The 25,285-nt window shown below is 37.8% G+C and overlaps 1 protein-coding gene across 4 annotated transcripts in view; it reads right to left on the reverse strand.

Annotated features, from left to right (window-relative positions):
• The window catches only part of ASXL3 (ASXL transcriptional regulator 3), a 192,274-nt gene that overhangs the window by 132,083 nt on the left and 34,906 nt on the right, over positions 1-25,285 (reverse strand). The window contains exon 2 of one of the 4 annotated variants that reach the window (XM_061399650.1): positions 7,643-7,840. The exons of 2 other annotated variants lie outside the window; for them this stretch is intronic. The gene's annotated coding sequence lies outside the window, so the exon portion shown is untranslated. Of the gene's footprint in view, positions 1-7,642; positions 7,852-25,285 lie in introns of all 4 variants that reach the window. One more of the 4 variants, XM_061399649.1, reaches the window with a different exon arrangement.

Below are 25,285 nucleotides of genomic sequence, written 5' to 3' on the forward strand. Positions count from 1 at the left end.
GTATTTTAAATTATTTTCAACAGAAGTGAGGGCTGTTATTGCATACCAGTAGATGCATGCTTTTTTACTTAATAACCTTAATGATAAAGTTTCCCATAGACTATATTTTTTGTTCTGAATGTTGCACAGACTATTAAATGCTCTTAATAATCATGCAATGTTCCCACTGTCCTATAGAGTAGATAAGCTGTACAGTGATTTTTAAACTTCTTTATTATTTAACATGTAGCTTGCATCTGATTTTACCCATTAAAACAGTGCTGCAATGAAGAACCAATATATATGCCTCCTTGCATATGTGCTATAGATTGAACGCTTGTGTTCTCCCCAGATTCATATGTTGAAACCTAATCCCCAGTGTGATGCTACTTGAAGGTGGGGGCCTTTGGGAAGTGATCATATCACGAAGATGGAGCCATAGCCCATGGTATCAGTGTTGTTATGAAAGAGACTGTCCACGGGATTTCCCAGGCAAGAATATTCGAGCGGGTAGCCACTCTCTTCTCTAGGGGATGTTCCCATCCCAGGGATCAAACCTGGGTCTCCGGTCTGGCAGGCAGATTCTTTACCAGGGCCACCAGGGAAGTATAGCAGCCTGAACAGACTAAGACAGTAGGTATAATATAACTATTCCTCTAGGATAGAGTCCAAACAGTAGAATTACTACATCAAAAAAGCATTTTAAAAAATGTTGATAGCTATTTCCAAATTACTTTCCCCACCCGAGTCAAGGGTGGACAGTAAGAATCTTTACATTTTTGCTAATCTAATCAAATGGAGGTAAAGTGGTCATTCCAGGTAGAGGGAGCAGCATGCAGGAGGCACATAGGGAAAGAACTGAACATGTCTGCAGAAACAGAATTATTTGGTATTTTCAACCAGTGAGTGGGAGGGAGAACAGGGCTGGGATCAGATTCCAAAGGAAGGTACACACCATGCCAGCCGCATGACACTTTTGTGTGCTTAGGTGCTCAGTCATGTCCAACTCTTTGTGACTCCATGGACTGTAGCTTCCCAGGCTCCCCTGTCCTTGGGGATTCTCCAGGCAAGAATACTGGAGTAGGCTGCCATGCCCTCCTCCAGGGGATCTTCCCAAATCAGGGATTGAACCCAGGTCTCTTGCATTGCAGGCAGATTCTTTACTGACTGAGCCACATGGGAAACCCAAGAATAGTAGAGTGGGTAGCCTATCCCTTCCCCAGGGGATCTTTCTGACCCAGGAATCGAACTGGGGTCTCCTGCATTGCAGGTAGATTCTGTATCAGGTGAGCTACCAGGGAAGCCCATGCATGACTTTTATACCTCAGTTTAAACTCTATGGCGAGGAGTTTAGACTCCATGCAGGACATGATGGAGAGCCCCAAGGGACTTTCAGGAAGGAAATGCCCTTGTCCTGCTGTACACATGAGGACAGATCCAGAATGAGACACATCTACAAGAAGACACATCAGTGAGGAGCCTGCCATCCTTGATTGAGGGAAGATAATCTGAGCTTCATCAAAGCAATGATGGTAAGGAAGGGATGTAAGGAAAGACTCAAGAAATACAAGAAAAGAGAATGAACTTACAGTTGCTGAGGAGAAGACTGGGAGGAAGGGATAGTTTGGGAGTTTGGGATGGACATCTACACACGCTGTATATAAAATGTATAACCAGCAAGGATATACTTATAGCACAGGGAACTCCGCTAAATGTTATGTGGCAGCCTGGATGGGTGTGGAGTTTGGGGGGAGAATGGATACATGTATATATATGGCCGAGTCCCTTCAACGTTTACCTGAAACAATCACAACATTGTTTGCTAATCGGCTATACCCCATTAAAATAAAAGTAAAAAATTAAGAAGAGATACATGAGAAGAAATGTGGGGGACAAAAATCAGGAGGGCACAGAAACTGACTAGATGCGTATGATGAGGAAGCAGAAGCGGGTTAGAATTGCTTCAGGGGCTGGGGGTAAGCAGTGGTGTTATTAATTAAAATTGGTAACATAAAAGAGATGGTTTGAGGATAAATATGGTAAATTTAGTTCTGGACTCACTAACTTCAAGGTATGCAAGCATATGCAGTTCAGATACACACACGCATCACAGAGTTAATGCTGGGGTTAGAGACAGACACTGGGGGGCCATCACTTATAGATGGTATTTGGAAAGGTGAAAATTGAAAGGCACAGATGTGGAGTGATAAGAGAAAAATGACTGACTGGAGCTTATTACATTCCTAAGTCAGAAGACTACATGAGAAGGTATTTCTGAGATGAAAAACAGGAAAAAATAATCCTATGAAGAATTTCATTATAATAATATGAAACGTAACTCTAACTTGAGGATATGATTATTTTAGAAGCCAGAACAAATCTCTGTAATCACAGGTAGAAACAACCTGTGAGTAGGAAATTACCTAGAGGATCTCACCAGCAGGGACTTTTCTTTTAAATATGCTTTTTTCTTTTAACAAGTAATATAAGAACATTACTAAAATATCTGTCAACTGAAGAAAAGATGAAAAAAAATGACTAAAAAATCTCAACTCCTTATAACAACTCTGAGCATTTTACAAACTTTCTACTAGTCTATGTTTCTGGTAGGCTATTTTAAAGTTATGATTTACCTAAATGTTCAATCACCACATTTTATTTTATATTATACCCTGTCCATACTACTATACAGCCATAATAAATATATTAAGTGGTTAAAAATATTCTATCAATGTGTGTCAAGCCAGTGGTTTTCAATCTAGCCGTGCATTAAAATTTTTAGGGCAATTTTTTAAACGCAAACTCTGAGGCAATTCCAAACATCTTAAATAAACATCTCTGGGTAGAGCCAAAGCATTGGCACTCTCTTTTATGTTTTTCCAAATGATTTTACTGCACAGTCAAGTTTGCGAACAACTGATATTACTGGTGAGTGTTTAAATTATGTTCTTCATTTATAATTGAAATAGAATTGATCTGAATATTTTAGTGTATATGATATACTTTTTTTTCCTTACATTCAAGAATATTTTAAGATAGGCTTGCATAAGTGGCATTATTATTTCAGGAGATATATGTTATCTAACGACCTTTTGCAAATAATGCCAACTGGCTTTTCAAATGAGTTGTTTTAGTTTATACTCTCACCAGGAGTGAGAAAGCAAAAAGCATCATTTGGAGTCAGGGTGAAGTGCTTGTACTGATTAATTTATTAGGTAAACCAAAAGACAATCTCCAGTGGCTACTTTACCTTGCATTTCTATGATTACTAGGCAGATCAAATCTTATCTACATATTTGTTTATTCCCTGGTTTTATGCACTGTAGTTCCTCTGGTCATGACCTCTGACCACAATGTTCTAAGGTCAACACCTCTTTTTGTTTTCATAATCTCTTTAATTAATACCTCTAGCTTATATTAACTAGAAATATTAACTAAAAATATTTTCTCCATTGTCACAATGTTTTTTTGATATATTGCTGCTGCTGCTAAGTCACTTCAGTCGTGTCCGACTCTGTGTGACCCCATAGATGGCAGCCCACCAGGCTCCCCCATCCCTGGGATTCTCCAGGCAAGAACACTGGAGTGGGTACAAACACATAAAATTTGATGCAGTCACATACGTTCACCTTTTCCTTTGTTTATTGTAAAGCTTCTGTAAAGAAAGTCATTCTCCTCTCAACGTGTGTATGTGCTAAGTCACTTCAGTCATGTCCAACTCTGCAACCCCATGGACCGTAGCCTGGTAAGCTCCTCTGTCTGCAGGACTCTCCAGGCAAGAATACTGGAGTGGATTACCATGCCCTCCTCCAGGGGATCTTCCTGACCCAGGGATCGAACCCGCATCTCTTATATCTCCTGCATTGTCAGGCGGGTTCTTTACCACTAGCGCCACCTGCAAAGCCTCTTCTGTCTCAAAGGTGAATTCAAATGTTAAATCTGAATTTTTCTGTTTTTTCAGTGGTATGACTTTTCATGTTTAAATTTTCAATCATGTCTGTTTCTTCCTCAATATAAAACATAGCTAACACATTATATGTTCCATAAACACTTTAAAGATGTATAAACATTTCCTTGTCCATTACTTCATTTCTGATTCATCCTCCTACCCCTTCTCTGCAGAAGACTCTGGTACTACTCATGGGAAATTCCTTGATCAGCAGAATGTCAAAAGAACTCAACTCAGAGTTTTGCTGGCTATGGGAAAAATTTTACCTTTAAATGTTTGATAAAGGAAATGTCTAAAAATAACTACACCAACCACTACTGTTAAGACTGGCAATCATACCACAGGACAAATGTCAATTTAACTTAGTTTTCTTCTCCCTTCCTTCCTCCCCCTCTTCTTTCTTTGACCACTTGCATTCTCAAGGCAATTTGTTCAGCAGCAGTTGTGTGGTTTGATTATAAGTATTCCCATAAAAAGATATTTAATAAATTTAGCTTTCTGCTATAAAAATTTAAGTGTTATCAAATTCAAACACCATAACGACTTCAGATAGTATGAAATACATCCACAAAATTCAGACAGAATTATAAAGTAAAAACAAACTTGAGAAAGGAGAAATACAAAGATTAGTGAATTCAAGCATCTTTCCCTTCCCCAAACTTAATATTCGACACCTAAAAATACATCTAAGAATCTGGCAGTAGGCTTAAAAGAAATTTAATACACCTAGTTCTTGTTTTAATTTCACCCTCTGGGAAATATGATTCATGAGAGACATAGCTGGGAGTAGGGACTGCAGAAAAGCAACCCAAATTAAATCTCTCCCGAACAGAGACAAAGAGTAAAATAAAAGTAACAATGGCTAGGATCAATGCAAATGTAAAAAGAGAATAAATAATACTGTTTCAGACTAATGTTTGTTGAAAACTATAAAATTATACTCACATACATTATTAATAAATTCCAAAAGTAATGCTACTAATATGTTATATATGTATTACCTCTGTTTTATGGAAATAAACATCTTCCTTAGGAAAAATGCGCATTTTGATGACCCAGGGGAAGAAACGTATCTTTAGACAAAACAAGATTTCCTATACATTATTTTATAGTAATATCAATGTTCCATCTAGGCACACAGAGACTCTCCAGACAACAACTCCAGCAACAAAATGAGAGAACAATATGTAAATACAATTGGGTGGGGTGGAAAGGAAAAGAATTCCTGAGCCAATTCAAGAAAAATTATTTTAAACCTGAAACCCTGTTTAATCAACTAAATGGTAACTAAATAGTTATGAAAATATAAAGAACTATCTATGTTTACGTAACAATAAATGGTCTTCTGCCTTCATTCTTCAATGTTTTTTAAAAAATAAAATTTTGGATATGATGGCTTCTGGCCATGTGGCAAACATCTTATTTAAGTAAGCACAACTACTCCAAACCACTCATTTAGTTTGAATTAATATTCTTGAGGCTTTAAATACCCACTTAAACTTTCAGGCAATAGTTCTTTGATGCACCTGCCACCTAATTTCATGAAATCAATATTTCACTTAAGCTAAGTCAGGAAATCTTAAGATGTTGAATTCAATTATGACCATTACTTCATGAGCTGCTAGTAGATAAAGCATAGCATTGAAGTTGAAAATAATTACAGTTAAAGAGCTTTACCTCTTTGGAAAAGTGGGGTGTTTTCTAAGGTACCATTAACATAATTAATAAGAGCATATCATGTTAGGATAACAGTAACAACTTAATATTTAATATAGTGCCTTTCTATTGCCAAATGTTAGTTTATAAGCGCAGAAACAATATCTCTCTGGCTATGCCTAAAATAAATCTATTGGGATGGTGGGAGGCATCTATCTACCAACAGAAAAAGGAAAACTAATAATATTGATCCAAACTTCATCCAAAGATGTAAATAAGTATTTAGTGAAATCCACATATATTACTGTTTAAGCAAAACACAATCACCACATCTTCGGTCATGTATAAGCATGATGTTATACATGAAAGGCAACAGGAAGCTGAGGTTCCACACAGAAAAGCTCACAAACACATTAAAAGGAAAAAATAAACTTTTATAAACAGTAAACGCCTGGTACTGGTTTTGAACTGCTGTCCCTCCCCAGGTAAGTACTAACTACCTGACTAACTACCTGACTGACTCTTCTATTTCCTAGAGTCCAAAGTGGGGAATCATTACTTCTATTTCTAAACAGAGAATGAAAAAACGTCCAAAGAGATAAAATCTGAAATTCTAAACCTCTCCATCCTGTAAATGGTAAACATTTGATGATCATAAAATTGCTCCTTTTGTCACCTGACTTGTTAAGTGAGTTTTAAGAAAACTCAGGAAATATTAAAAATAAATGTTATGCCTGTGCATTCCTAGGTCTCCCATTTCCCCCTTGGTTTGTTCTAATAGGCATTCTTTTTCTTCTTTTTTATTTTCCTTCAGGACTCCTTCTTCGAGTCTAACATTTGCCTGTGACAGAAAGTTTGAGATTTCGAGACAGCCAAACCCAGGCTCAAGTACCAGAGCTTCCACTTATAACTGTGTGAAGTTAGGGAATATATCTAACTTCTCTCAGCATCGATTTCCTCATCTGTAAAATGAAGAAGTAACACCCAACTTCTCAATGTTACTGTATGGATTAAATAAGCTAAAGGATAAAAACTGCCTGGCTCAATGCCTAATACTGACCGGTTACTGCATAAAAGTTTGTTTCTTGCCCTTTTGCCAAAATGACAATCAACAGACAGTTCTAATGATATTCACAGACACATACATCCGTGTTTGTTCTTTTCTGTTCTTTACCTATAATCTACTCTTAGACCTAATAAACTTCATGCATGTTCAACACTCAGCAAGCTTTTCATTACCATAAAGGGAAATAACTGAAATAATATTACATAAATAAATAGCAGCCAAGAGGAAGCACCACATTTCTAAAGAACATATTCAAAATTGAAGAAACTCTAGTATATTCTCTCTAAAAACAAAATGCCTAGCAGTTTAATGAGGAGCGGCAGAATTTATTAAAAAGTACAACCCAATTTGATTCTTAGTAAAACAGGGTTAGAAAAACGAAGTGCTCTCAGTGAAGGTAAAGGAAAACATTCACTGGGAAAAGTCAGCCATCACCCGCAACAATATTTATTAATATAGGCAGACTGCTTAAAAGAGCCCCAAGCGAAAGGGTGAACAAGTAGAGACTACAACTTCAGCAAGAAGGATCATGGAGATGCAGTCAGTGTTCACAGGGAAGAAGGCTCCAGATATATACCAGAAAGGAAAATAAAATATTTCTATCTAATGTTACAATGGGATTTTTGTGTGTAGATGAATTTGGAGTCAAAATATGGCCACAGTTTACACAAACTGTAATTCAGACAGAGAAACCAGAAAGCACAACGGGGCCTCCCAAATTTTCTCTTTCCAACAAGTCACGCTTTCTCAGTTTAGATTCTAGTCTTCACTGTCACACAGACAAAACAGAGAGAACGTAGGTAAGCGACACCGAACTGGGAACCACCCTCGTAACCTTCTTCACAGTCATTCAAATCACTGCCTGGCCTCCAGGTGGCCAGTGTCTCCTTAAACCCACTAAACATGAACCAGGGAATGAGTGACGACGACGGGGTTCCATACGGGGGACCCTCGATGTCCGTTTTCACCCAACATCACTATCTGGTACCTACCCGGAAGGAATGAACGGAACCACTCCAACGCAATCCCAGCCACTCCTGCTAGTTCAAGCATTCGGTTCAGCATCACCTCATGACCAACACGAAAGCAGCTGAGGCTCTAATATAATCATCATGGAAAGTTGTCCCAAATCCTTCATTCGAGGAAGATCCTTCATACACACCAACGCTGTCTCCAAGCCATGCCGGGGTCTGAAACCAGACTGGAAAATATTATATATGTGTATATATAGTAAAACTCCCACAAACCACTCTTCTCCTATGTCACATTTATGAACAGCTGCTTAACCCCTCCTAAACACATATGTTGCCTTCTCAAGGTGAAAATATTAACATTCAAGGAAAGATTTTTTCCACAGTAGAAGGGAAACTGAGAGTGTATGAAGACCTGGTGCTGCCTGGTAAGGTGGTTGAGGCGGTCCCAAACGGAACATACTTTGTCCTGAAGGGGAAAGAGAAAACACAATATTGGTTTCCAAGGCTAGTCTTCTAAACTTGGTATATAGGATCAAGCTCTTCCAGTATTTACAAAACAAAACAACAACGAGATATCTTGACTTTTTCAGGAGGTGGGAAAGCAATGCCGTATGAACCACTGAGGCTTTGTTTGGTATTACCAAGGTAGCTTCTTCCTCCTGAATCCCACTGTGTGGTCACCCACCACTTTTGTAATCCTACCTACCACTGCCTTGACTGCATTACCAGACTCTACTGATGCAGGAGGTCTATACTGGCTATATTTGCTCACTATGTAGACACAGCCAGCAGCCTTTGAATGAACAACAACTTTAATGGTAGCAATTATTAAAAGAAATGATCAGTGAGCCCCAAGAGGTATTATATGTTAAAGAACAAGAACAAACTAACTTTAAAAATACCAATTTTCCTTCTCACTTCTTAATGAATAGGCTTTTGTAGAAACTGACATTATATAAAGTTTTCAAAGTTTAAACAGATAATCTACTATTTTTATCTTCTTGAGACTTCTATTACAAGATTTAAGACTATTTCCTTTTCACTTGCCCCTTTCTCTCCTAAACCAATACTTAAAACTAAAACTTTCAATGCCAGTACAATATTTTACTAAGTTTCTCTATCTCCAGAGTGTGTCTAAAATAAAATTTAAAAATGGGTTAAATCACCGCAGTGTTATTTTCTATGTGCTTAGCCTAAATGATTTGAATCAAACAAATGGCTACCTGTAAGATGCTCATTATATATAATTCCATTTGAAATTAATAAAATTCTGTTTTCTAATCTCCATTTCATACTGTCCAGACACATCCCATCCTTGCCAGTTACTAAAATTAAAAAAATGTGGTGATATCCATCTGGTGTACTATTTCCTCTACCCACTCAGTATATACTTTGGTTCTCAAGTCAATTATTCCATTGATGTGAAATACCCAGAAATGTCGTAGACAAGCTTGGACCTGAGATTTATACCAAACATGACACTCATTATGTTTTTCTGGACACTGTCCACTAACTTCACTGTATCTCATAAAATATGACATGTCTCACATAAAGAAAATGTGGAATGGATCACCTACACGAAGGACTCAGAAAATAGTACACTGAAAGCAACAGATCCCTTGGTTGCTTAGCTCAGACATACAGTCCTCTTGGTGCTTGCTGCTGCTGCTGCTGCTGCTGCTAAGTCGCTTCAGTCGTGTCCAACTCTGTGCGACCCCAGAGACGGCAGCCCAACAGGCTCCCTCGTCCCTGGGATTCTCCAGGGAAGAACACTGGAGTGGGTTGCCATTTCCTTCTCCAATGCAGGAAAGTGAAAAGTGAAAGTGAAGTCGCTCAGTCGTGTCCGACTCATAGCGACCCCATGGACTGCAGCCCACCAGGCTCCTCCATCCATGGGATTTTCCAGGCAAAAGTACTGGAGTGGGGTGCCATTGCCTTCTCCGCCTCTTGGTGCTTAGCAAAATATAATGCTTTTCCTCCTAAAATTTTAAGTCCTTGTATATGATATATTGCCCCTCTTATGCATAATCTGTGGGTCTGCAAGTACAGTAAGTATAAGAGTCTTCTCAAACCATCCCATTTACAGATGTAAGATAACAATGTCTATAAGCAATATATGTTCAAGAAAATAAATATCCATTGAGATGTCTGTCATGATCTAAGGACTGTACAGGATATGCAAACATATGAGTAAGATATGTCACTAGCTGTCTTGGAATTCAAGACATAGCTTAGTTGAGAGAAAGACATATAAACTAAAAGAACTGTGATAAAGTTACATTTAAAAACCTCTCTTGTAATATAAAAGAAGGGACCATATTTCTGCCTGGAAATCGAGCGGAAAGTTTCCAGAGGAGGTGATCCACATCTTAAAAGATGAACAGCTATGAGGGTGGCAGTGATGATAATAACAAACAGAAGCTAAGGTGTTAGCATATATGTAATTTACAAGAATATTGGAAAAAAGATCACCACTCAAAAGTAAAATATATTCTATCCTATAGTATTTAGTTTACGGACAGTAGAAATACTTCAGTATAGTGAAAAAAACTCCTAGTGAAATAGGAACGTTCAGTAAATACTAACCAAGCCAAGCTATAAGATCCTTAATGACAGAAGCATACAAATAATGATGTAGATTTTTCCTAGAAATTAATAATTCCCACATACTTAAATGCAGACCTCCTCAGAGATAGCAGAGTGGTTATGTTTACTAAAGTCTCTTCTCCAAAATTTCATTTTGCATATGTGAAACATCTTAAATTCCAAACAAAATTAGGATGATAGTACAAATATACAGGACTCTGAGACACATCTTTTTTTTCCCCAAAACATACCAATTAGATAATTAGCAGGAGGTACCGTCAGGATATGACCTGTTAACATATAAATTTGGAGAGCGGAAAAGCAGAAGAAATACTACATCTATATTGTACATTCAAAACATTGAAATGGCCCAGGTGGTCCAATTTGAGAGCAAGATACAGAAATACACCTCTTTCGTTACAAATAAGATTGTCCTCAAAGCATTTCACTTAATGAAAAACAATCTACCCACTGGTGTGTTGTAAACTGGGAAAATCCTTGATCCTGGAATCCCAAAATTAGTCACTGGCAGGCATCATACTAAAAACAATTCGGGCTTTGCTTCATCAGGTAACTGGTTTTAAATCTAATCACTGAATCTGAGTTTAAGAACACAAACTGATAAGAATCGCTTTGCTAACTTCTCATGAACTTTTAGATTAAAACTTATGTATTAAATAATACTGCATGCAGGCAGTATTATTTAATAATACTGTTACATTCTGTAGCACTAGAGCCACCTTGGAAGCCCATTCAATAATATTATATACTTCTTAGTGAAATATAAATCTTTTAACACTGGTGTGCCAAAATATTACTGTGAAATATGGTCAAATACAAATTTACTTGATAACCCATTCCATCTTGATTAATTTTTTCAAAGTGCTACTAATGCACTAGGGTATGAAATCTCACAAATCAAACATATGATTGACAGTACATTTAAAAAATTATTTTATCCTTATTTCAGCCCTACAATACACATAAAGATCCATAAGTTTGCCTATTTCACTGGAGAGAAAAGACAAAAAAAGAAAACAAAAAAGACTGAGTGACTTATCCAGGATAACACATTTCGTTGGAAATGGAAATAGAGCTACAATTCAAATTTCCATTCAGAAAATACCATGAGTCTATTATATGAAGGGCACAGTGGTCATGTATGGATGTGAGAGTTGGACTGTGAAGAAAGCTGAGCGCTGAAGAATTGATCCTTTTGAACTGTGGTGTTGGAGAAGACTCTTGAGAGTCCCTTGGACTGCAAGGAGATCCAACCAGTCCATTCTGAAGGAGATCAGCCCTGGGATTTCTTTGGAAGGAATGATGCTAAAGCTGAAACTCCAGTACTTTGTCCACCTCATGAGAAGAGTTGACTCATTGGAAAAGTCTCTGATGCTGGGAGGGATTGGGGGCAGGAGGAGAAGGGGACGACAGAGGATGAGATGGCTGGATGGCATCACTGACTCGATGGACGTGAGTCTGAGTGAACTCCAGGAGTTGGTGATGGACAGGGAGGCCTGGTGTGCTGAGATTCATGGTGTCGCAAAGAGTCGGACATGACTGAGCGACTGAACTGAACTGAACTGATAGGGAAGAGAAGGATCAATGGGACATAAATTCTACCATTAAGGAAACTGCAGTCCTGTTATAACAAGAGAAAATTTGAGAGTTTATTAGCTACTATGACAAAGGCATAGATGTATTAATGTTATAAATAAACAACAAGGATAAAATGATGAATTAAAGCTAAAGAACTCTTCACTGAGGAGGTGGTATATGACATGTGATTTGGGCTCTGGAGGCAGGGGGCAGAGGACAAGAAAGAGTGAAGTTCACAACAGGCTGTCTAGAGTCAGAATTGAAAATATATGTTAATATATGCATAAAGTCAAATATATAGGTACTTTTTTCAAATGTCACAAGTTACAACATATACTTAACTAAACCAAGTCTAAGCAGGAGATTTGATTAAAAATAGATACAACAAAGGCTGATAGTTGTTCCCTCCAAATTACCTTTCCCGACAGCTAAGACTCCCACATTTTAGCTGGGAACATGCTTCCTGCAACAGAGTATATGCTCCTGTTTCCCATTCTGCTAACTGTAAATATATATCTGGTCAATGGGACATGAGGAAAATGGATGCACTCAATGCTTAAAATGTATCTACAGAGGGACTGTGTCTACCTCTTCTTCTACCTGCTGCTTGGAACATGGATTTGGTGGCAAGTCATGTTAGACCACGGTGATAGGGACTCAATCCTAGGGACAAAAGAGCAATAAGACAAAAGGACCCTGGCTCCTTGCATATCCTGATATAACAAAGCTATCCCATCATTCCTGGGACTGCCCACCTTCAGACTGTAATGTGAGAAATGAAGTTTTATTTGATTAACCACATATTTGGGGATTCCATGACACCCATGCAAACCTATATACTAGCTTGTATAAATATCTATGCTATGAAAGTGAAAGTCACTCAGTCGTGTCTGACTCTTCGTGACCCCATGGACTATACAATCCATTGGAATTATCCAAACCAGAATACTGGAGTGGGTGCTACTGCTACTGCTAAGTCACTTCAGTCGTGTCTGACTCTGTGCGACCCCACAGACGGCAGCCCACCAGGCTCCCCCGTCCCTGGGATTCTTCAGGCAAGAACACTGGAGTGGGTTGCCATTTCCTTCTCCAATGCATGAAAGTGAAAAGTTAAAGTGAAGTCACTCGGTTGTGTCCGACTCTTAGCGATCCCATGGACTGCAGCCCACCAGGCTCCTCCATCCATGGGATTTTCCAGGCAAGAGTACTGGAGTGGGGTGCCATTGCCTTCTCCAACTGGAGTGGGTAGCCATCCCCTTCTCCAGGGGATCTTCCCAACCCAGGGATCAAACCCAGGTTTCACACTGCAGGCAGACTCTTTATCAACTGAGCTATCAGGGAAGCATAAATAAATACAAATTAAAAGTATTTTCAAAACCTGAGAAAAACAATCTGAAAATTTTTACTCACAAAGGATTTATTATAATCATCAATATGCAGTTGTCATAATAGGCTTTCAAATCTATTTTAAAATTTGAATCTATATGATAACCCCTAAACAGTGGATGCATTGGAGAAGGAAATGGCAACCCACTCCAGTGTTCTTGCCTGGAGAATCCCAGGGACGGTGGAGCCTGATGGCCTGTCGTCTATGGGGTCGCACAGAGTCGGACACGACTGAAGCAACTTAGCAGCAGCAGCAGCAAACAGTGGAAAAGTCAGAGATCAATACTATTACAAGTGAAGAATCAAACAACAGATCAGGCATTCATTACAAAAAAATCTTTGACAGATTCAAATTTTACTGGGTTTAACTTCATTTAATCCATGAAATAATCATTACATATATTTCATACTATATTGATATACTAAAGATCCATTAATAAAGAAAAGTCAAATGAGTTATTAATGCTCGAAAAAAGAATCAATAAATGAAAACTAGATTTTTACTGTAAGTTCACATTAGTTGACAATGTTCCATTTGCCCACTGGACTTCTCAGGCCACTCAATTTTATTTTGATTATCTTTAAATATTTCTATTCATTTTTTATAGAGAAGAGAGGAAAATTTAATAAGTAAACATAAATTAAATATATTACCATGATGTGAATGAAGAAACAGAGCAGCCTGCAAGAGTCTAAAAGGAAAAGAGAAAATAGAGGCTGGATGCCCTGTGTGCATCAAATTGTCTGCAGGATAATCTATTCACCCTTGCTTCACAAATTACTTATATTACAGACATTCTAAAGAATAACAGGAGTAAGCATGTTCAATAAAATGATCCATGGCACCGTGTCTTACTGAGCTCACTGGCTCTCTATGTCAACCCACAAAGGCAGGAGTGGAAGGCAGTCACAACCCTTTCCCTTGTTCTTCTCAGACTCCTCCTTTGGGTAAAGTCTTGGTGGTAACTAAAAGCCAATGAGTCCAGAATCAAGAACACCAGATAACCACCTGAAGTATAAATTACAGAACATTCTCTCTTGCACCCCAATCTCCTGCCAAAATATGTACTATTGGAGGCAAATAAAACCAGGTAATAGAGGGAGACTGGATCAATGAAAACACATCACTTCAGGAAAATCGATTGAAAGACATGTCCTTTCTAATAGTACCTTGGAACAGAAGATTTATATTCTTCTTTTTTTTTTTTTTTTTTGTGGTCTGTCCTTTACTGGGCTTTTTGCACATTCTTCTCAAATTCTGAAATGATCATCCTCTTCTAAGTTTTAAGATGAGTCACATATTTACTAGTTCTATTACAGTGGACAATTCATCTTCTCTAAGCCTTAGTTTATTGATTTGTAAAATAAAAGCTTAAGATGATATGATCTACAAAGTCCTTAACAGGAACAAAATGTTATTGTTCTGAGTTAAACTTCATTCACATCTTAGATTGCATCATAATGCTGCTCTGAATGCCCTTCTTTTAAGGAGGCTTGCTTTCAAATAAATTCTCAAAAGCATGGCTAAAAGCTGGGAGAGTAATGACCACAGCAAATGGCCCTTTGTGTAAACTAGTCCTGATTTTACCAAAGGGTCTAATGGCTACCCACTCCAGTATTCTTGCCTGGAAAATTCCACAGACAGCAAAGCCCAGCAGGTTATAGTCCACGGGGTTGCAAAGAGTCAGACACGACTGAGCGTGTACCTTTAACTTCTCAGAGTCTAGGAATTAGGAATTCTGTTACTCTCTTACCACAAGAAGCACTTCTAAAAAAGGCTGGAAGTGCCCTGAGTCACCAGGTGGTAGAAAATTGGGTAAGGAAAAGACTAGGTTTAAAATTTAGATAATCAGATGCTCCTACTCAAAATTCTGCAGACATTATTTCACAATATGTCATCCCTCTCAAAGGAAAAAAAGGAGATAAGAATGAAGGAGAGAGAGGGACACATTGAGACATTCCACAGCAAGGAAACATTCACATTACCATAGGTAAAATAGATAGCCAGTGAGAATTTGCTGTATGATGCACATAGGCTCAAACGGAGTGATCTGTGACAACCTAGACGGGTGGGATGGGGAGGGAAGTGGAGGGGGGAGGTTTAAGAGGGAGGGGACATATGTATACCTATGGCTGATTCACATTGATGCATGGAAGAAGCCAACACAATTTTGTAAAGCAGTTATTTTTCAATTAAAAATAAATACATTAATAAAAAATAAAGATAAAAAAGAATGTGCCACTGTACCTAACAAAATGATTTATAAAATTTTGAAAACCAAAAGTTTTCAGTGGCTTGACTCAAAAGGATGGTGCTTAAAAACAATAAAATAGATCCTAATTTTAAAAACCAAGTTCATACTTTCAATATTAAGGACAAGTAAAAGAAATGGGCAATAAAAACTATTCTAAGTAATTCCAAATAGTACTTTCTAGCGTTGGTGGTTCAGGGGTAGAATTCTGGCCTGTCAAATGGTGTTTTCTGTGTACCTGATTCAGCACTTTCCTTCTTGGCATGAAGATGCAGGGTGATTCCAAAGTGATCTCTGATAATCCTAAAACTTCAGAATTCAGGATTTGAGCCATTGACTATCGCACTAGCCACAATGTATTCCAACAAATCTTCATGCGTGGTATTTTTCTATATCTAGCAATCAGTAGGTCACCTTCAACAAATGCAAATTAAGCAACAAATTGAAAAATTATCATTGCACAAATTGTATTTCACACAGACTGGTTAGAGAGGAGTGAAATTATCAATTTGGGCTATCTGCAGTGATCTGATGGAGAAAGTGCTCTAGACGGAAATTTTACATTTGTCTTTTGTAAAAATGAGCAATAAAAGTAAAAAGGAATGAGTGGTGTTTTTATACCTCCCAGTGGAAATACAATGGATGGAAGCAATGAGAGAGGATGGATAAGTGGTCATGACATAGATTCCCAATAACAGTAAAGTTTATCTGACTGAGAAAATGTTCTAAAGAATGCAGTGATGCTAGTCCCGACCATACTCATCTATTCCCATTTGTACCTTCTTTTCTTTCCCTAGATGCATATCTTAAAAAAGAATAATGTTAATAACAGCCTCCTCCATCCCCATGGTTTAGTCAGTCTCATCTATTTTCCTTCAGTTATTTCATAAAAATAGTGACTGCCACTTTCTAAAACTGTCTTTTATTAGCAATATGCTTTGGCCACAGCGAAACAATTCCCCCCAGAAACAATCTATAAGTCCAACTTCAACAGCAAAACAGTAAGAGTCCTGTGGAGGCCATGGTTCTTCCATTATCCAAAGTAGGTATCCCACCATATGACATCACCTTCTAGATAAAACAGTAAAGAGTTACAATGCAAATACATCTTGCTGCTACCCACAAGCCCCAGTCTTCACTAAAGATCACCCACCCTCCCCCTTCATGTTGGACAAGCATAACAGGTCAAGTTTGGGAAAGGCTTTGAAGCTTCCAAATCTGGGTTATGGAAATGGAATTTTAAAAAATCTTTCAACTCTGTTTACAAATAGGCTCTAAATTGAGAGTCTCAACACACCTATCTACAGGCTTGACTTAAATCTCAGTGAATTTTATACACATATATAGACCATCAACAGTTAGCCAGAGAAGCTGCCAAGGGAGTGGGAGCTGGGGTGGGGGGAGTATTTACTTGATAAACTCATACAAACAATACTTTAAAAACAAAGTGTTTTTAGGTTCTGGAAACAAATATTTTAAGAGATTAAGTACAATTTGAATCAGACATCAAACTCCAGACTTGTCACCTGTTAGCTAAATGAACTATCTCAAGTTACTTAACCTCATCTGCCTTAGCTTCCCTATCTGTAAAATGGGAAGTATAGTATCTATCACCCATCTGTTTAAAAAGATAATTCATGTCAAGTCCTTACTCTTGGGCCTAATAAAAGTAAATGATTAAAAAAAAACAATTAGGTATTCTTTTACTCATCAAGCCCCTACTCATTAATCTGCTTGACATGCTGCATTAAGCATGGTATCTCAGCTCTAGGTAAAATAAATTAATGGATACGTAGATGCATGTTCCTATCTTTGATGAGCTTATATTTGTGATGGAAAGACAATAGTTCTTGATAGGCTGGAATATCATGTATTTTATAAAGAATTTAGAAATTCCTAAATTTAATTTTTTTAATAAAAAATAAAAACCCATTATGTTCTAGGCTGAAGACATCCTCCACAGAGGAGAGGTTAAAAGATATAATTGAATGATTCAGAGAAGAATGTTTGGAATCACGTTGTTAAATCTTCAAAAGAAGGAACTTCATTTTACTCATCTATTAATTCAGCAGCTTTCATGATCTCAAGAACATAGCACATGCCTAATAAATGTTATTGGAATGAGGATATGTCTTAAAGGTTCCACAAAACCCCTGGATTTTACATAGCAAAGAAGGACATGCTTCATAGGTATTTGATTAACTTCTCGATGTCCACACTTGTTTTCTTTTCTCTGATGTTCTCTTATTTGACTAATAAACACTTGGGAGAGGTCTACTCACACACTTGAGTCCCCTGAACCTGGCCAGAAGACAGTCACCAACAAACTGAAGAGAGAACAGAGCCCAAATACAAGCCTTGCACAGCACCTAAAGCAGGACTTAACTAACTTTTAAAAAAATGTTAATAGAAATCATCTGAATTTCAGAAAATTATCAATGTGATTCTGTATAAGACATTCAGGAGGTAGGATAAATAGTCCTTAATTGTCCTGAATGAACTAGGACTTCGTCTAAGGAATTATGCACTGTAGCTTTTAGAAAACCTGTCTTAACAAAATGTCATGATTTTTATTCCTCTGAAAACAAATCAACTATAAAAAGAAGTCCCCATGTCAGCATATCAACTGTTTTGCATTTGAATTATGTTGTCAAGTTCAAAACATGGAAGCAAAACTAAAATCATTTAAGCATGTGGCAATTAAGAGCACAAGCAATGAAATGAGGAGATAAGGAGAAAAACACCACCTAGAAAAAAATTAAATACAATACCCCAGTTAAACTTGTATTTCTCCCGAAAGATTTTCACCTGCATAGGATACTTAGAAAGACTCAAATACAATATAATTTTATATCCATTTCTGCTCCTATTCCTGGACTGAAATGTTTATAGAGTGCTCAGTATTTCTGGAATAAATTATACCAAGATCTTGGTAAAGCTGAAATCACCTAAATTACCTCTTTTGTTCAATTATTTGGAAGAATGGAGAAAGAAAGCTTGACAGAATAAAATGTTGTATTAAGAAATGGCCATGTCATAGCCGTAATTGCATACCTTAATATTGATGCCTTGAGGGTTATGTGCAGTCACCACAGCTATTTTTACCAAAGGCTTCAAATAAAATCCAAATCAATTTATGTTATGTGACTATATACATTATATTTGAAGATGCAACTTAAGCCAAGTATTCTATCAGTTTATATGTTAGGAATAACATATGAAAACACATATTAGGAGTATGTAATGACAGAAGCACAGTACAGTGTTAAGCATACTGTTATGAATAACTTCCAAGTTGAATCAGATAGTCAAAATTCTAGAAAAATTCTATGTATGCCATGAATTCTAGAAATGTAAAGGCCCACATTCTGAAACACTACTGCAGACTGACTGTGTGTGCACCCATCCACAATTCCTGTGCTGAAGCTCTCCTCTCCAGTGTGGCTATGAGGGATGGTATCTCTCAGGAAGGAATTAAGGTTGAAAGAGGTCATAAAGATGGAGCCTTGATCTGATGGGCATGTCCTTAGAAGAAGAGACACTGAAGAACTTTCTCTCACTCTCTCCGCACACACACATCCAGAAAAGGCCATGTGAGGATACAGTGAGAAGTTGGCTGTCTGCAAGCCAGGAAGAGAGCCCTCACTAGAAACCTATCCTGATGGACCTGCATCTAGGACTTCTAGCCTCCAGAACTATGAGAAAGAAAAAAAAAGAGTTCTATTGTTTAAGCCACCCAGTGTGTGATGATTTGTTATGGCAGCCAGGGCACAGTAACCAATCACTGTTATCATGACCTCAGTCTGGGAACCAGGAGGGGTACAGACGCAAATTTATTCCATTGGTTTGAGGCTTTCTGCCTGAATACTGCTTCCTTTCCATTCTGCAACCCAATCTTATGGAACAATGTGAAAACTACCAGAAGTGTGCGACACACACACACACAACATTGCTTACTATGGTCTCTCAGGCTCTACTTCTGCTTTCCAAATTACAAATAGGTTCTGGGAGAAATTTCACAGCAAAGGCAAGTACAGTTGACCCTTGAGCAACATGGAAATTAATCTGCATATAATTTACTGTCAACCCTTTGTATCTGCAGTTCTTCCATGTCTGCAGATTCAACCAACGACAGAATGTGTAGTACTGTAGGATTTACTATTGAAAAATATTTGTGTATAAATCAATCCACAAATTTCAAAAACCCAAGCTGTGCAAGGGTCAGCTGTAGTCAACTGTGGCTGCAACATCAAAAGCGTGACTGCAAAGGCTTTAAAGCTGCCAAAGTCCAGGTTGATTAGGGCTGGGCTGAAGAGTTGAAATCTGACCCTGTAGGGTAATGTTTCACACAATTATTTACCTAATTCAGGAAATGCTTCCACAGTAATATATAATCATATTATCCCCTTGAAGAATTATTCCAATCACTGTGTCATCATAAAAAAAACTTTAAGAAAAGTTTAATTATGAGAGATTAGTTGCTTTTAAACAATGAGTGATACCCATGTATAAATTATGAATACTTGTATAATCAGTTTTATACCATTTAATTTAAAACTAATTAATTATGCAGAAAGCACACAATTCTAACAAACAACATTTTAAGTGATGTATTTTGGGAAGAACCAAATGTTTGTAAAAATGATCAAATTAGAAATTCCAAATCTTATATCTAAATGTAAGGTATAATGTATGCATTCATCATTCATATCATAAACCCTACATTATCAGAATAGCATGTGTTTCTTCAGATACCATGTGACTAGAAAGAAGTACCACACCTGATCTCATCTAATTATATCCAAACATACAACCAACAACAGCTTTTGACTCATAGTTTATTAGGTATGTTATATTCTCTGCATTATTTTGGATTATCAGTTAATAAATGCTACTATAAATGGGGTAGTTGTTAAGAAAAAAAAATAGATTTAAAAAGGGGGAGACCAGGTTTAAAGAGATGAATTAAGAAGATACTGTATTAATCGAGTTGAAAATTTTTAAGTGCAAAGAATGAATGGCAAAGACTAGGAATACAGAGAAAGAAAGGTGTAGTTAGAACACAGAACTACCACCACCCGAGAACCAACTGGCCATGAGGGGAATGGGAGAAGAGAATTAGGAATGATCCCGACTGAGATTTGTAATCCAAGGACAAGTAAAATTTTATGTCAACTAAGACAGAAACCATTCTAAAGGCTTGCTTACATGCTCTCATGAACACACACCTAGACACCCACATAAATACATGATTTATGAATGATTTTTCTGTGATTCTGATTAATAACATCACTGTCTCCTTCACTCCTTTCTAAGTAGCTGACTGTGCACACCATTTACACAATGAGAGAATTAGATGTTAGCACATGGCAGGGTGACGCTGTGTTAACACTGTAATTCTAAAAGGCCCTGACACAAACTAGACCACCATGTCAGTACGAAAGGGGCGATGCCAACACAGAGTCTGGAAATAAGAATTGATTTTGCAGTTGAAATTATTTGTGTTTCTTTCTTATCTTTAGACAAAACATTTCAGCAGTGAGAAAGAAGCATCTCCTGTAGCACTAATTAGAAACGTAAATCTCACCAAGAGAAATGCCAAGGAATTTTATTGTTTTTCACTGTACATGGTAATGGAATTTTTTTGACATTTTATCCCCCTGGAAAAATGCAACATCTTTAATAAACCACAGTACAAAGTGAAGACACTTATTTCAGAATATCATGACAAAGACTGCAAAACAGAAAACATGGAAGACCTTAAGACAGGAGCGAACAACAAATTTATTCTCAGAATGCCCAGGGGGAATAAAGAGCGCTCATTGATAGCAGGATAATTACAAAATCTTGGGTTGTCAACTGCATGCTCCACATTACAAAATCAAAAATATGTCAATGTCCTGAATAATACCAAGCACAAGAAAGATTGTTTATAAACTTTTTCAAATGTCTCTATTGTGATATGTAATTATAGGTTGCTGCCCTGTAAATGGTTGATGAAATAGAACGTAGATTTTTTTTTTTTTTTGGAAGTAAGGCATCTATAGTATTGTAAAAGTGTACCTTACAGGGCTTCCCTGGTGGTCCAATGGTTGAGAATCCGCCTGCCAGTGCAGGGGACATGGGTTTGATCCCTGCTCCAAGAGATCCCACATGCCAAAGAGCCACTAAGCCCATGTCACAACCACTGAGCCTGCACTCTAGAGCCTGGGAGCTGTGACTACTGAGCCCATGCACCACAACTATTGAAGCCCCTGTGCTCTGCAACAAGAAAAGCCACCCCAATGAGAAGCCCACACAGTGCAACAAGAGAGGAGCCCCCTGCTCTCTACAACCAGAGAAAGCCCATGGGCAGCAATGAAGACCCAGTGTAGCCAAAAATAAATAAATAAATACTTTTTAAAAAATAAATGTACCTTATAAATATTGCCCTGCTCCTAACCCAACAGAGGGTTTTTTAATCATGCTGTGATTTTTTGACCATTATTTTAAGACTACCTCACCTCCGTTAGAAAACTATTTACCTACTATCAAATAATATGCCAACTGTATCACAGTTTATGCTACATTAATGACTGGTATCTTGTAACAATAATGCCAGGCACATAACCAGTTATCCCCACTGACAAATGGGGGCCCCCCCTCTCATTAGGTAAATGCTAGAGACCTCACTCCTTGACCTACCGCTCCTGGATGTGTCACTAAAACAGCATATGTTTCTCTGGAAGCATTGCTTTAAAAATTACATGAGCAGAGAAGAACATATCCTTGGGCATCAAAACTCCCTCAGTCCCCTTTGTAAAGGAATTATAACTTCTGAATAAGCAAGCCAAAAGCAGAAAATCAGAATTAGGGCAAGGCAACCCCCAAAGTCATCCAAACCAACCCGGTCACTGCAGTTGCTTTCTCTTTTTCTATGAACATATGTTTAATTATTGCAGACAAGACTAGAGTCCACAGTAGCACCCTCTCTCCCTCAGGAAGTGGGAATGTTTAGCCAAGCAGTCCAAACAGGAATATCAAATATCCATCCATAAAAGCTGCAGTCTGGAATATGCACATTTCTATCCTCTCTGTGCAAGCAACATGGCTCTTTGATTGATTATAAGATTCTGATCATCTGAAAAGCATTCCAAACAGCTTTGTCTTATCAACTGTTGACAACTCATTAGCACAAAGTAACAGAAGCCTGGAAATAACTCAATCAGTAAAGCAAGTACAATATAGATGGACCAGAATAAAATTATATTGATAAAGATCTTCTGTTATTATACAGAAGGGAATTAAAACTTACCAAATATATTTTCATTAAAAAAAATTCTGGGAAATCTTGCCATGATCATATTAATTTTCTCTAACAAAAACTTTAGGTTCTTCTGACAATTTACTATATTTATATACCTTTTTTAAAAACCACATGGGGAGTTCTTATTTCAGTCTAGCTTTCCCAAATAGAGTGCAACCAAATACTACACATTTCATCAATAACTTGAAGAAGATACACAGAACATGATATAAAAGAACTGTTCTCTTTTTATCCTGTCTGTATGAAAATTATGCAATTTGAAGTGTCCCTGGGAAAGAAGAAAAGGTACCATAAAATGTCAAAAATAAATAAATGAACAATATCACATCTATTGAACACAAACATATCAGCTTTGCCAAAATTATTGGTTTCTTTTTTATTTTAAGTCTTAAGTGTCAACCAGAGGCACCTACAGTGTTTGAGAACAGGCAACGGCACAGTAAGCTCACGTGTTCACCACTCATTTGTCAGAGGCGATGGCATGCATCTGTTTAAAGGAATTCCCTCAAAACTGGTAGATTCTTTTTGATTAAAACAATTAAAAATAGGATTAAAAAACACAACCTGTAAAGCCAAAAAGAAGCTTCTAACTTTAAATGCAAGCCAAAGGCATCACTGAGGACCAGCAAGTTAACATCCTGAGGAAGAATGTTTGCTCAACAAATATTTACTGAGTATCTTCTGAGTGCCAGGAGTGTGGGGGTACCCTCCCCATAAGGAGCTCACAGACCAGCGGGAAGACAAACAAGGACAAATTTAGAGTCCAGTGAGGTCCAGGGTTATAGGAAACCTGCCTGACACACAGGACGAAGAACCCTCCCCCCACACCCCAACAACCCAGCTCTGGAAAGAAATGGCGTTATTTTAAAACAAATGGCATTGGAATGATGATGGATAAAGGGCCAATCCTCTCTCTTCCAGAAATGCCAGGCACAGCGGTGGACTGGGGGAGGGCTGCTAACATGACCTCTCATTCATGGAGACCCCCGGGGGGTTATGGGCGCATCAGTAACCTTCACAGTCACTCCCCTGCAGTTAATCAGGCATATCTGAAAGCCTGCACATCTTGAAAAGCACATCATTAATAAATACCTAGAAATGAAACAGCTATGCTTGACCTTATGATGATGGAATTTTCAAATGTAACTTTACTTAAGAAAAACAGATACAGTTACACTTCATTTACTCTGCTGCCATAAATACTTGAGAACTATTTAAGAATTTGAAAGGTAACAAAATAAAAATAAATGTCAGAATCTATTCCCTAAAGCAATATACAACAGGAAAGCTGAAACTCAAAAATCTGAGAACTACTTTTACTTTAGAGATGATCCTAATAAGCAGACTAGAAAAGAAGGGAAGAGTGGTTACAGACACAGCAGTTGTAAGGAACCATCACACCTGACAGGAGCGAGAATTCAAAAAGACAGAAAGAAACGGGACATAAAATGCACAGTGTGAAGCCCTCTGCACAGAGTTGACTTTATAAAGTAGAACTTAAGACAGAACCATGGTCTCTTTCTTGGCCTATTCCTTTTCCTATTTAACTTCTGAATTCCTTGCAGGTAACTTTAAACAGTCCTACACAGGTTCATCTGTACTTATAATGACATTTTTTTTCTTCACAGGACACAATAACGGAGGACGGGGACGATGAAGGGGTCAATGACTTACAGAGGAACAAGCTATGTTTTCGATTTCAATTTTCTTACTCTTTAAAGAAGTTGTTTGTGTTTTGTTTGCTAACATATACTTAAAGCCCTTTAATGTACCATTCTGGGAAGATGAGCATCTTGAAAAAATATGAAAAAAAAAATGCTGTTACAATGGTTAAGTGTAATTAAAATGCTGCTCATGGCCATGGTACAGGAGTTTTATATCTCAAGGTACATAAGAGCTGATAGTGGCCTGCTCACTCCTGTGGAGAAGAAGATCATGATGAACACATTTCAAGTGTCTGCTTATAGGAGAAGCTTCGAGCGCTTGCACTGGTAGACTGCGCTGGCTCAGCCCACGTTCAACAGGAGTTCAGATCTTTAGGTTTGTACCCCTTCTTTTCTTCTGGCTATAGCCCAAACGTTTCGGACAGGCAGTCAGGAGAATATTAATTTCCAGGCGTCCCCATTTTGTTCCTGAGCCCCTTATACTGACGTCTGGCTTAGAAGCAAGGGACCCCCTAAGAGAGTTGTTAGGCTCTGTCAGCAACTTTCCTCCCCAAAGTTACCTCCACTTTGTGGGGAACAATAATTGCAAACACTGCAGGTACATTAGCTCGGGCTCCTTCTTCAGAACAGGCAGATAAAGCCTCTAAAACAGAGATGAAAAACTGAGCCTAGGAGTCCTCCATACCACTAAATTGTGATGTTCGTGGGTAAAACTCGCAAGAGATGCATTTTAAACAGCTAGAAGCCAATGTGACTCACAGGTTATAGTAATGAGTTTCAGGTAATACCAATTTTGTAGGAAAAGTTAGTCTTGGGAGGACATTGATTGCTCTCTGCAGATGCTATCTCAGTTACCAGATTCAAAAGG

This window comes from Bos javanicus, chromosome 24 (genome assembly GCF_032452875.1).
Source record: "Bos javanicus breed banteng chromosome 24, ARS-OSU_banteng_1.0, whole genome shotgun sequence".
NCBI lineage: Eukaryota > Metazoa > Chordata > Mammalia > Artiodactyla > Bovidae > Bos > Bos javanicus.